The sequence below is a fragment of the Elephas maximus genome, chromosome 9, assembly GCF_024166365.1.
Source record: "Elephas maximus indicus isolate mEleMax1 chromosome 9, mEleMax1 primary haplotype, whole genome shotgun sequence".
Classification (NCBI taxonomy): Eukaryota; Metazoa; Chordata; class Mammalia; order Proboscidea; family Elephantidae; genus Elephas; species Elephas maximus.
This window is the reverse complement of record NC_064827.1, coordinates 64960442-64972636: the sequence shown is the minus strand read 5'-3', so window position 1 is coordinate 64972636 and position 12195 is coordinate 64960442.

Sequence of the window (12195 nt, the reverse complement as noted above, 5' to 3'; positions counted from 1 at the left end):
CCCTCTGGCCCAAATAGCTCAGAGCAATTCACAAACATTTATTGACGGAACCCTGTGACCCATCCCTCAAGTGAGTACTTTAATATCCCATTCTGCAGAGGGCAAAATGGTAACATGGAGAAGTTCAAGGCTCTTGGCTGCCTGCCATGCAGAGGAAACGAAGTAGTGGCTGGATTCCGAAAGAAAAGCATCGCCAGGTGCACAGTGGATTATTCAAGGAATGTGGTGAAAAGAGCACTGGGCTGGAAGTCAGGAGACCTGGGCTCTCATCCCGGCTCTGTCACTCACTTGCTGGGGACTGTGGCCAAGTCACCTCTCCTCTCTGGGCTTCAGTCTCCCCAACTGTAAAATAGAAGGTTGAACTAAACCAAAGATCAAACCAAACCCATTGCTGTCAACTTAATTCTGCCTCATGGTGACCCCATGTGTTACAGAGTAAAACTGAGCTCCATAGGAGTTTCTTGGCTCCATAGGATTTTCCATAATCTTTATGGGAGCAGATTGCCAGACCTTTTGTCTTCATCCCTGTGGGGAGGGTTCAAACCATCAGCATTTCGGTTAATAGTTGAGCGAAAACTACTGCACCAGAAGTTAAACCAGAAGACCTTAAAGCCTCGTCTACATCTGAAGATGATGGGACTCCATCCTCTGAGCTCAAGCACAGGCAGGCTTTCATATCACTGCTACGCCTAAACCATGCTCCACTTATCCTTGCTTTACCTCTTTAAATACAGTTCTCCATTCAAGGCCTGGCTCCACTCATCCTCCTCCAGGTGGTGTTCCGTGATTGTTGCCGCCCATAGGAATTTTGCACATTTTGGAAGTCTATACTTACTTTTCCACATGGAAGCAGCTCGGTAAATACTTACGAATCTACTAGGTTCTGTGTAGAGTAATCCTGGATATATATATGCCCTAATCTGAGCAGTGAGACTGTAAGGACCCTGAGGGACACATGACAAAAGGGCTTGCTCTACTGTAGACCTTAAATATCTATTAATAAAAAAAAAAAAAAAATTTTTTTTTTTATCTATATCCATCTGGATTTTAAAATCCCGATGATACCTTTCCAGGGAGGTGGTTCTTAATGTGTAGGTCCAATCCAAGGCAATGTGATTCAATTCAACAATTAATTATTGATCATCTACTCTTTGCCAAAAACTATTACAGGCTCTGCAGTTACAAAGATTTCTAAGATTTAGTCCTTGTTCTCAAGGATATTATGTTCCATCGGGGAATCAGACAAGGAGAAAGGCACCTGGAATACATTGAGATCAATGCAATAACAGATGCATGTTACAAGACAAATAGGGAATATGGGACAAGTAAAAATAAAAAGGCCAATTGTAGCTCAGACTTCTAGTGAAATCTCTATGTCATAATGTAAGAAAGTTATGATATTGAGATTTCATCTCTGATAAGATTTCACAACACAAACTTTTAAGCTCCCAGTGTTAGATTGTGCATGTGCGTGTGTGTGTGTCTGTGTGTGTGTGCAGGAGGGTGCATTAGTGAAAAACTAAAATTAGATACTATTTAAAAGAAAAGCAGTTGAAATGAACACAGTTTCCAAACTAATGGATACGAAGGTATAGCCCGGCTTTAGTGAAAAGTAGGTCATTTGTGATAATGGCATGACATATAGAAACATTTCTTCTCCTCCCTGGGCTTGGTTCCCTCATATGTAAAAGGGGTGGTTAGATGAGATAATCCCAATGGTCTCTTCCAGCTTGATGTTCTGTAGCTCCATGGGATATAGATAGTGTCTTCTCAGGTACCTCCCACATTTACTGCTGGGCTAGGCAGTAGAAAAAGAGGGGGAGGAAGAGCTATTTTCTCCCCCCAGGGACTCTACATTTTGGGGAGAGGTGAAACTCAGAGGCAATCAGAAAAGAAAAGAAGACACTGGAGAGGAATTGTCATTATAAATTTATTGTTTAGGATTTAATACAGATTTTTATATCATGTAGTGATATGAACATGATATAATGCATCATGTTGAAGGCTAGGGTCCAAGTTCTTTCATTTTAATTGCATAGCTTGTAGACTCTTAGAATTCACTTATTCTTTTTGAGACTCAATTTTACCTCTGTAAAATGGAGTGAATAATCCTAACGAGTCAATTCAGGTGTGCCAAATATATCGAGAGAGAGATTCTTTGTAAGCTATAAAAGACTATAATATTTGCTGCCATCCAGTTTTGGCCCCCAACTCACTGTGACTCCATGCACAATGGAATGAAACACTGCCCAGTCGGTCCTGCACCAACCCCATGATCGGTTGTGGATAAAACTGTTGTGATCCATAGGCTTTTTATTGGCTGATTTTAGGAAGTAGATTGCCAGGCTTTTCTTTCTAGTCTATCATAGTCTGAAAGCCCTGCTAAAACCTGTTTAGCATCATAGAAACATGCAGCACCCACTGACAGACAGGTGATAACTGCACATGAGTTGCATTGGCTGGGAATCAAATGGTGAGAATTCTACCATTGAACCATCACTGTCCCCATAAGACTGTATAAAGATTAGTTATTGTTGTTATTATTATTACAAAGGGGTGCTATGCTGTAACCAAGCAGTGGTATCACATTTGTGACAGGCATCAGGGGGAGGAATGTAAGGCCAGGGAGTCATCAAATCTTCTGGAATGCCCTGTTCTGTCTTCACATCAGCTGTGGGCCGAGCCTATGGTATGTGTCTGCGTTCACAAAGCAGTAAGCAGAAGCCACGGATTGCTGGTGGGCTTTTGCAAGCCCATTGATCTATGCACTCAGAGAAAAAGTTGCTAATAATTCTTAGCTCACCTGGGAGCAGAGACACTCCTAGCACTGCGATTGCTCATGGCCATGGAAGGGGCTCAGATGGTGAATTTGTAGAGGGCTGGTCTGCATTTTAAAGCAAATTAACTAAGCCTCCAGAGTTCACCTTGAATTTTTTTTTTTTTTTTTTAATATCTTTGCAAGCATATGATTCTCACAAGCAGAGACTTATGTTGAGATTTTGGTCTTTTGATGTAGAAGGTAAATTATTAATTCACGCAGGAGATGGAAACAAAAGCAAACCAAAGTTAGGATGGTGTCACCATCTAGTGGGTATTTGCAGTCAGTGCACACACTAGAAAAGGGTGGGTAAGGGAAAGGTGTGTCTTGGCTGTCCGAAAAATTGGCTGTTCAGGTTCACCCAGCGGTGCTGCAGAAGAAAGGCTTGGTGATCGACTTCTGGAAGATTCCAGCCATTGAAAACCCTATGATGCAGTCCTACTCTGAAACACATGAGGTTGCCATGAGTCAGAATGAATTCGATGGCAATGGTGTGGTTGGTTGGTTTTTTGCAGAGGCAACAGCATCTAGTAAAGGGAACCTTAGCCGGTTGCTTTGGAATTCAGCGTGGGTCACCATGTCTATACCATAGCTAAAGACTTGACAAGACGTTAGCTCAAGGAAATAATCCTGTCTGAAACCAGACCAGATACTCTCTGGTTTTAAAATTGATGTGCTCTTGAGCAAGTCACTTAAACTCAATTTCTTGGCCTGTAAAAATGAGGATAATATGCTTACTTTGTGGAGCTGGTGATGAAATTGTACGAGGGCATTAATCTGTAAGCATTTAGAAAAGTATCTGTTATGGATAAACAATAATCACTGTTAGCTTCCAACTTGCTGCCTGCTGCTTCATATCCCCTATCATCTCACTTAGATCTCATACAAGTACCATTAGTACCTGAGGTTTCCAGATAAGAAACTGAGGCTCAATAGAGGTTAGTGACAAGTCCAAGGTCGTAGAGGCACATAGTTGGCAGAGCTGAAATTTGAACCCCGGTTTGATGTACTTCAAAGCTCTCATTTATTCTACTGTACCAGATAGCAGGCACACAAAATTTGCTCTTTGTTTCTCCTTCTTTTTCTTGGGAGGCCCTGGGTGGTGCAAACAGCTAACCAGTTTGGCTACTGTCTTAAAGGTTGGAGGTTTGAATGCGCCCAGAGACTCCTTGAAAGACAAGCCAATCTGAAAAGTCAGCTGTTGAGAATCCCAAGGAGCACAGTTCTTCTCTGACACATGGTGTCACCAAGGGTCACCATGAACTTGACAGCAATTGGTTTTGGGTTTTACTTTCCTTTTTTTTCTTTATCCACCCTCTACTGGCTTGTTCATTGATTCTTCTCTAATCTGAAGAGTTCCTTTTGACATTCCAAGAGTTTCTTGTTGATTTAAATGAAGTCATCTGCATTCGTGAAGGCCCCTGGTACCTCTGGTTGTGATGTTTCCCTGCCTCCAGGGGGATTGGGGTTAACTTTGGTGTACCAAATTGTCTCTAGGTCCCCTCCAGCTCAGAGAGGAGCGATGTTTCTCAAGAAGGTTGGAGACGAGCTGGCTGGATGGAAAGAAGGGCAGCTTTCCACTCAGTGAGGGGCTGATGTTGCACAGTTAGGTTTAAAAAAAAATGAAGCCTTAGGGCTTTACAAAGGCAGCTACTGGGAAAGGTAAGGAAAAGAAACACCAAGGTCATTCATGTTTCCGGAGGCTGTATTTTGTGCCTAAAGGGACTCAGACACAGAGAGCTGTCAGTGAAACAATTTGACTGTAACCAGCTTCCTTGACTCCCAAATCCCTGATAGAAATAGATATTTTGTGCAAACCTTTAGAAACATGCTAAGAGAAATTTAATTGTCTGTATGCTAAAGAAACTACTCTATCTGGTGGTTGCTTCCCTCTAGTGGTTGTTTTACCTTCAAAACAGAAGTTGCTTGTAGTCATATTTCAGAATTGAAAAATCGAAACATAAAAAATAGGATAAGTTTGACCAATGCAAGTCTGGTGTGGTCTTTCAGACGACTCTCTTATGAGTACAATGACGACAACAACAAAACAAAATACTGGGAGTTACTTCTAATCTGGTCTTTATCAAAGTGTGCTGAGTGAAATAAATCTTGGGGGAAAACAATTCTGAAAATCAAAAGATTCTAGTCTGAAACACACACACACACCACACACTGCTTTAAAAACAACTTGAGAAATACTAATCTAGTGTTCTTCCTGCCACATAACATTAATTACCATCTAAAAAAAATGGTACAATTGAGGTGCACAGAGAACTGTCATCATGCAGTGGTTCAGTGTATTGCTGATGACAATGGCTCCTTGGAAGAACATATCAAGATAGAGCCTCCATCAGCCTGTGTGCCTGCGTGAACTATGATGTGCAGGGTACCCATACCAACCCATGATGGACTATAGTGTGAGCAAGAAATAAACTCGTTACGTTATCATTGAGATCTTTCAGTTATTTGTTACTGCAGTATAATCTCATCTATCTGAATAATATGCCACATCTAGCTTCTGTTTCCTCGCTTGTAGATTAGGGTCTGTGGGGAACATGAGGATGGGCCATTTCTCATTCCTAGTTGACTTCTTACTCTCCAGGCTTAGCAGAAGATTAAAGCTTATATATATATATATATATATATATATTTTTTTTTTCCCTTTTGGGGCTACATACCTTCAGTCCTCAGAGGTTACATGTTGGATACCTCCTACTCTGCAGTTTCTTTGACCCTAGGCTTGTAAAACTCTAATCTGGGAGGTCTCTGAGGCTCTGACCTCATTCTTGGGCCTCCATGGGTACACGTCCAGACTCTTTTTGTCTGAATTCTCTTTGTTCCTCCAGACAGATCTATTGGACAGGAACCACCAAGACCTCACTTAACACTATTTCTCATGTGGCCCACATATGTCCCATGGAATATAATCAAAGGTTTGTTGCCCTAATGAACTCTGTAACTGCAACTCAATCTACTTTATCCATCTATATTACTATGTTGAAGCCAGGCCTTAGTCCACAGACATCTTTGGATTTCTAGGACATGACTCAAATGTGATCTTCTAATGTCTCTGACCAGCAAGGAATACATTTCAGAACTCCTTGAGTGATCTCCCTAGATCCCCACTTACTAGCTTAGGATCACTGTATTTGATAAAAGAAAAGGCCAGCTGCTATAACAAACAGCCCTCGGATCTCATTGCCTTGACTCAATTCATGTTTATTGTCATTCATGTCACATTTCATGCAGGGGGGCAGCAGGGGCTCTGCTTCAAGCTGTCATTCAAGGACCCTTGCTCCTTCCATCTAATGGCGCCAACATCCTCTAGACCTTTGAATCTTCCTCAGTATACTTTATATCCAGCTGCAGAGAATGGAAGAGAGACTGTGTAGAGGGCCAGGCTTGGAAGTGGCATACATAACTTCCACTAATATTCATTTGGTCCGATTAGCTACAGTGAGGGTTGAGAAATATAGCCTGTTTGTATCCCCAGAAGGAAAAAGAAGCATGTTTTGGATAACACACCACATTGTTTCAACTGCAACCTTCACCTCTGGTTAGTGAATATACATTTTACTGTTCTTCCCAAACATAGAATACACTCAGCCTCTTTTCAAGGGAAATAAACCATAATCCCACCAGCCATTTCATCCAGCTCAAAATACAGGTTATTTGGTTCATACACAGTCTTATCTATCAGGTGCTCATGTAGGTTTTTAGGTTCGGCGAACCTATTCAGAAAGAATGAGAATAGGAGAAACACAGTGGTTATTAGACTGTAGCAACTTTGAAATCCCATTGGGAAGACATTGTGAAGGCCCTCTGTGGAGAGGTGAGGAAATTCATTGACAAGCTCTGATTCTGTTTTTGAGAGAGAGTTTCTTGAGCATTGTTGTCTGTGGTTTCTGGTTCCATCCTCAGAGGTTCTCTTCCACCCCTTATGCTCCTTGGCCACATTGGAAATGGGCGTAGGGGAACATACCCTCCTTGGGGGCTACTCAGAGGAGCCCTGGTGGCACACTGAGTTAACCACTCAGCTGATAACCGAAAGATTGGTGATTCAGACCCACCAGCTGCTCAGTGGGGGAAAAACGTGGCAGTTCTCTTCGGCAATGTTTTTTTTTTTTTTTCCTCTTCCATAAAGATTACAGCTGTGGGACAGTTCTACTCTGTTCTATAGGGTCAATGTCATGGATCAAATTATGTGCCCCCAAAAATGTGTGTATCAATTTGGCTGGGCCATGATTCCTGGTATTGTGTGATTTTCCTACATGTTGTGAATAATGCCCCTATGATGTTAATGATGGAGGATGGGCAGCAGTTGCGTTAGTGAAGCAGGACTCAATCTACAAGATTGGATTGTGTCTTGAGGCAGTCTTTTGAGATATAAAAGAAAGAAGAGAGCAGAGAGACAAGGGAACCTCCTACCGCCAAGAAAGCAGTGTCAGGAGCAGAGCGCGTCCGTTGGACCCAGGGTTCCTGCACAAAGAAGCTCCTAGTGCAGGGGAAGATTGATGAGAAGGCCGACAGGGAAAGAAAGCCTTCCTCTGGAGCTGACTTCCTGAATCTGGACTTTTTTAAGCCTACTTTACTATGAAGAAATAAAATTTCTTTTTGTTAAAGCCATCCACTTGTAGTATTTCTGTTACAGCACCATTAGATAACTAACACAGTCTCTATGAGTTGGAATCGACTCAATGGCAATGGGTTTGGTTTTGTCTAAGAGTAACCACTCATACTCTGGTTAGAGTAAAATTGAGAGATTTATTGAAGATAAAGTAACAGCTTGAACCCATAAAAAAAAAAAAAAACCCATAGATAGACTGATTTCCATGTGGTGAAATCCGTAATCCAAAATGGCAAGGCTGCAGTGACATTTTATAAGGGGGGAACAAAGAACATGAAGTACAGTACTTGATTGGTGATTACAGGCTTAGGTCATTGAAGAACACTATTTGATTGGTAATTACAGACTTAGATCATCAAAAGACATTAATTGATTGGGAGTAGATCATTATAAGGCAGCCCTTCCTTTGACAGGAATTCATAAAGCAGGATTCCCTGTAATGAGTGCATAAGGCAATTGGCTTAAAAGGACACGTGTCTTTCTTAGACCGATTACAGTGTGGTAATCACAAACTTATATGATGGGGGGTTGCGGTGAAGTGGGTCATCATTACCAGACATTCTTCTCTTAGAAACAACCTGCATGATTAGGTCTGCACAGAAGGTGGCTGATGCTAGGGTGAAAATGGAACCAGCAACAAAGGAATCATACCCAAACATCAATCTAGCCATTTCAGATTTTATCAGGTGCCTCAATTTTAAAAAATTCCCTTAAAAACCTTTTTGATTAAAGATTTTGAATGAAATTCTTTGATCAGTTTACTGACAACTATTCTGAAAGAAGACTTTCTTCCTCATGGACTTGGAGCATATGTTTATTCTGGATGGCTGCTTATTTAATAAACCTTTAAGATCTCAGATGCTATGTGTGTGAAAAGTTTGTTATAGTTGTTAGGTGCCGTCAAGTTGGCTTTGACTCATAGCAACCCCATGTAAAACAGAATGAAACCCTGCCCAGCCCTGCACCATTCTTCTAAGGAGCATTCTGGCTGTACTTCTTCTAAGACAGACTTGTTCTTCTTTTGTTAGTTTGTGGTATATTCAATTTTCTTCACAAATACCTTACTATAAAGGAGTCAGTTCTTCTTTGGTCTTCCCCATGCATTGTCCAATTTTTGTGTGCATATGAGGCAGTTGAAAATACCATGGCTTGGGTCAAGTGCACCTTAGTCCTCAACATAACATCTTTTTTTGATTTTAACATTTTAAAAAGGTCTTTTGTAGTAGATTTTTCCAAATGTAATATGTTGTTTGATATCTTGACTGCTGATTCCTGAAGGGTTGACTATTGATTCAAGGAAAATGAAATCAAACTATGAATAGCAGCTATGAATAATAGTGGAATATTGTAAAAAAAAAAAAAAAGGTAGCTGATGTCTTTGATGTCTTCACCATGCCATAGCTTTAGCCTCTTGCTTCTGTGGTTTTATTACTTGAAGGTTAGTGCAGAGCAGACCACATTAGAGGAATAACCTGACATCTGATGGCTTACTCAAGGAGTGGGCTCAAGTCTGCTTGAAATACAAGTACTATCAAAGTACATTACTCTCTCATGGGCATTAAATGAGTCTTTTGGGTAATGGCATTTGTGAAAAGTTTCATACAACATTTAATAGTTCATAAATTATTTCAGTGATAATGATTATTATTAGTCCAGTTAACAATATAGACTTAATCCATATTCCAAAACTTGAGGGTAGCCAGCTAAAAATATTTAGAAAAGGGGAGTATGAGGGTGGAGTTATATACAGCCAAGTAGCCTTCGAGTGAATTAGTTTAATGTCTTGTTCTACCTCTCCTAATGTGTTTGCCCATGTGCAACAGGAGGTGTTAGTGATGGCACAAACTTCTCATTGCTGTGCTAGAAGGAAATCAAGAACTATTCTGTTTTCTAGTACTACTTTAATAAGGGAGTTTAAAGATTTCTGTTGGGCTGCCATTTCGTTAGCAATATCATCAGCTATTTGTTTCATAAAACCCACTGAAAAAACCAAACCTGTTGCCATCAAGTCAATTCTCACTCATAGCTATCCTATAGGGAAAAGCAGAACTGCCCCATAGGGTCTCCAAGGAGTGGCTGGTGGATTCAAACTGCCAACATTTTGGTTAGTAGCTGAGCTCTTAACCATTGCATCACCAGGGCTCTATAGTGTTAGAGAAATCCAAGGCTGCATGCCTGTACCAAGGAACTCGATACCAAAGAAGAAATGTTCTAAAGGAAAAGTAACCTAGGTCAGGGTTTTCCTTTAAAGAGTTTATGCTTAGGCAGCCTTAAATGTCTCTAGATCATTTGGTTCTCCTTTTCTATAATAGCTTTAGATTATCAGTGCAGTAGAGGCTTTCATTATAAGAGTGAATTTTTAGGGGAACTCCTAAATAGCCTAATGTACATTGACCATCTTTGCTCCACCCATCTAAACAAGGTAAAAACCAAAACCAAAACCAGTGCCACTGAGTCAATTCTGACTCATAGCGACCCTATAGGACAGAGTAGAACTGCCCCATAGAGTTTCCAAGGAGTGCCTGGTGGATTCGAACTGCTGACCCTTTGGTTAGCAGCTGTAGCACTTAACCACTATGCCACCAGGTTTCCAAACAAGGTAAAGCCCAAGTAAGAGTTTGCTAATGATGCTTTTCCCTAAATATTCTTATCCTCCATGTAAAAATATATATCCAGGTGGTGCCTGAAGATTCCTGCTCTTGTCTGACTATTAGGAAGAGGAATAGTTTAATTTACTCTCTCAAGCCAATTTTCAGTGAGAGAATTATTGCAAACAGACAGTCCCCCTGACTTGGATTGCCTCTGAAGACAGGATCAAAATAGGCCTTTTAAAATGAGGCCTTTAGCTTGTTTGCATAGCAGAGGTTTACTAAGTCGTATAGTATCGGTTGTTTTCCAAAAAAGGAATAGGGCATCCACTGGCATAAGTAATATTAGGCATGAGTGAGATAAAAGCAAGGTCCTAAAGGGTGAATATGGGAGCCAGGTTGATGCCATAGTTTGACATGAATGGCTCTTCCTGCAATGGCACTAGTATTCACTGTGGCTTTAGGTACAAAACCATAATTAAAGACTGGCAAGACTAGTGAGTTAGGAAAGTCATGTCCAGTTTTGGAGATTTGATGGAAAACCCAGCCATTAGTCAGATTGCTGTGCTATCTACTAACTGGACTAATTTAATAACAGCATTTTGATACCAAATATTAAAGGGAATTACATGTATGAAAAAGAGATACCTCAAGAAAAGTTTAATAATAATAGTAAAAAAGAAGTAGTTTCTTTTGGTTATTGGCATAAAAGATAATATAATGGTGAACAGAAGGAAGAGCAGAAAAAGTTGCTATAATACCAAAGGCAAAAAGGTATATAACGACTTCTATGTTTACATTATAAAAATGAGAAGCTGGACAATAATAAGCATCTTAAAAAAAAAAAAAATTTTTTTTTTACCAGTCAGTAAAATTTAACTTGTAAACTAAAGCTACTTCGGTGGTTATAAGTGTCAAGCAAAGAGCAACTATCTCGATAGTTGCATTACTGTGATAAAACCAACTTTATGTAGCAAGGCAATTACTGTGAAGATACCCCAGAGTAAAAAAGCAAAGCCCAAAAATGTCCTCAATTTTTATTTTCATGATGTTTTGTTCTGTGGTCTTGGGAAAAGCTGTCTGCCTTTGTCATTGTTGACTGCTTCTGACCACCTAGGTGGCTGAATTTTAGTTTGAGTCCTTCATTGGGTTGAACTGTCCAGGTGGGAGCCATAGACTTCTTTAATCTGAAGAGATGAATCCAAGTCTTATCTCCTTGTAATTTAGCAGCACAATAATTAGTGAGAAGGGCCAAATAAGGCCCTCCCATAGAGGTTCCAGAGAATCTTTTATTTGGTGTCTTTTCCAGTAAACGAAATCTCCAGGTTGAACATCAGGTAATTCAATATTTTTTACTTTGGATTATCAAATGCTTCTTTAACTTGTGTAAAGTATTGTTTAGAATATTGGATCAAAGATTTACAATACTGAAACAAATCAGGTTGAACTAAATTTGAATCAGAGCATGAATGCCTAACAGGGAAGACCCATAGGCCATCCAGAGATAATTTCATGAGGAGTCAATTTGTGAGGTCCAAATGGAGTAGTTCTTAAATTTAAAAGGATGAGAGGCATCATCTCAGTCCAAGGCAATTTCAAAGATTTGGAAAGTTTGGCTAGTTGAGTTTTTATTAGTTCTTTCAACTACACCAGAGGTTTGAAGATGATAAGGACATGAAGTCTTCGAAAAACAGGGAAAATTTTTACATATTTCCTTAATTAGGTGCCTTGGTCAGTACAAAAGACCCTTGGGCATCCTGAAATACGAATAATGTTCTCAAGAAGTTTCTTAGCCACAAAAGCGACAGTAGATTGATGACCTGGGAAAGATTCTATCCAGTGAGAAAATCTACAGTCAGTACTAAAACAAACTGGTAACCACTCAAAGAATGTGTGATAGTTAAGGTTTTGTGTCAGCTTGGCTTGGCCATGATTCTCTGTGGTTTGGCAGTTATGATGTAGTTTTGCAGCTATGTTATGATGCAGTCTCTGTAATAAGATGTGATATAATGTAATCATCTCCATGATGAGATCTGCTATGAGCAGCCAATCAGTTGAAAGAGAATTTCCTTGGGGGTGTGGCCTGTTTCCAATATATGTACATTTTCTGGCAAAGCTGGCTGTTTTTTTTTGCTGTCTGGCTCCTGCAGCTGTCTCCTGAT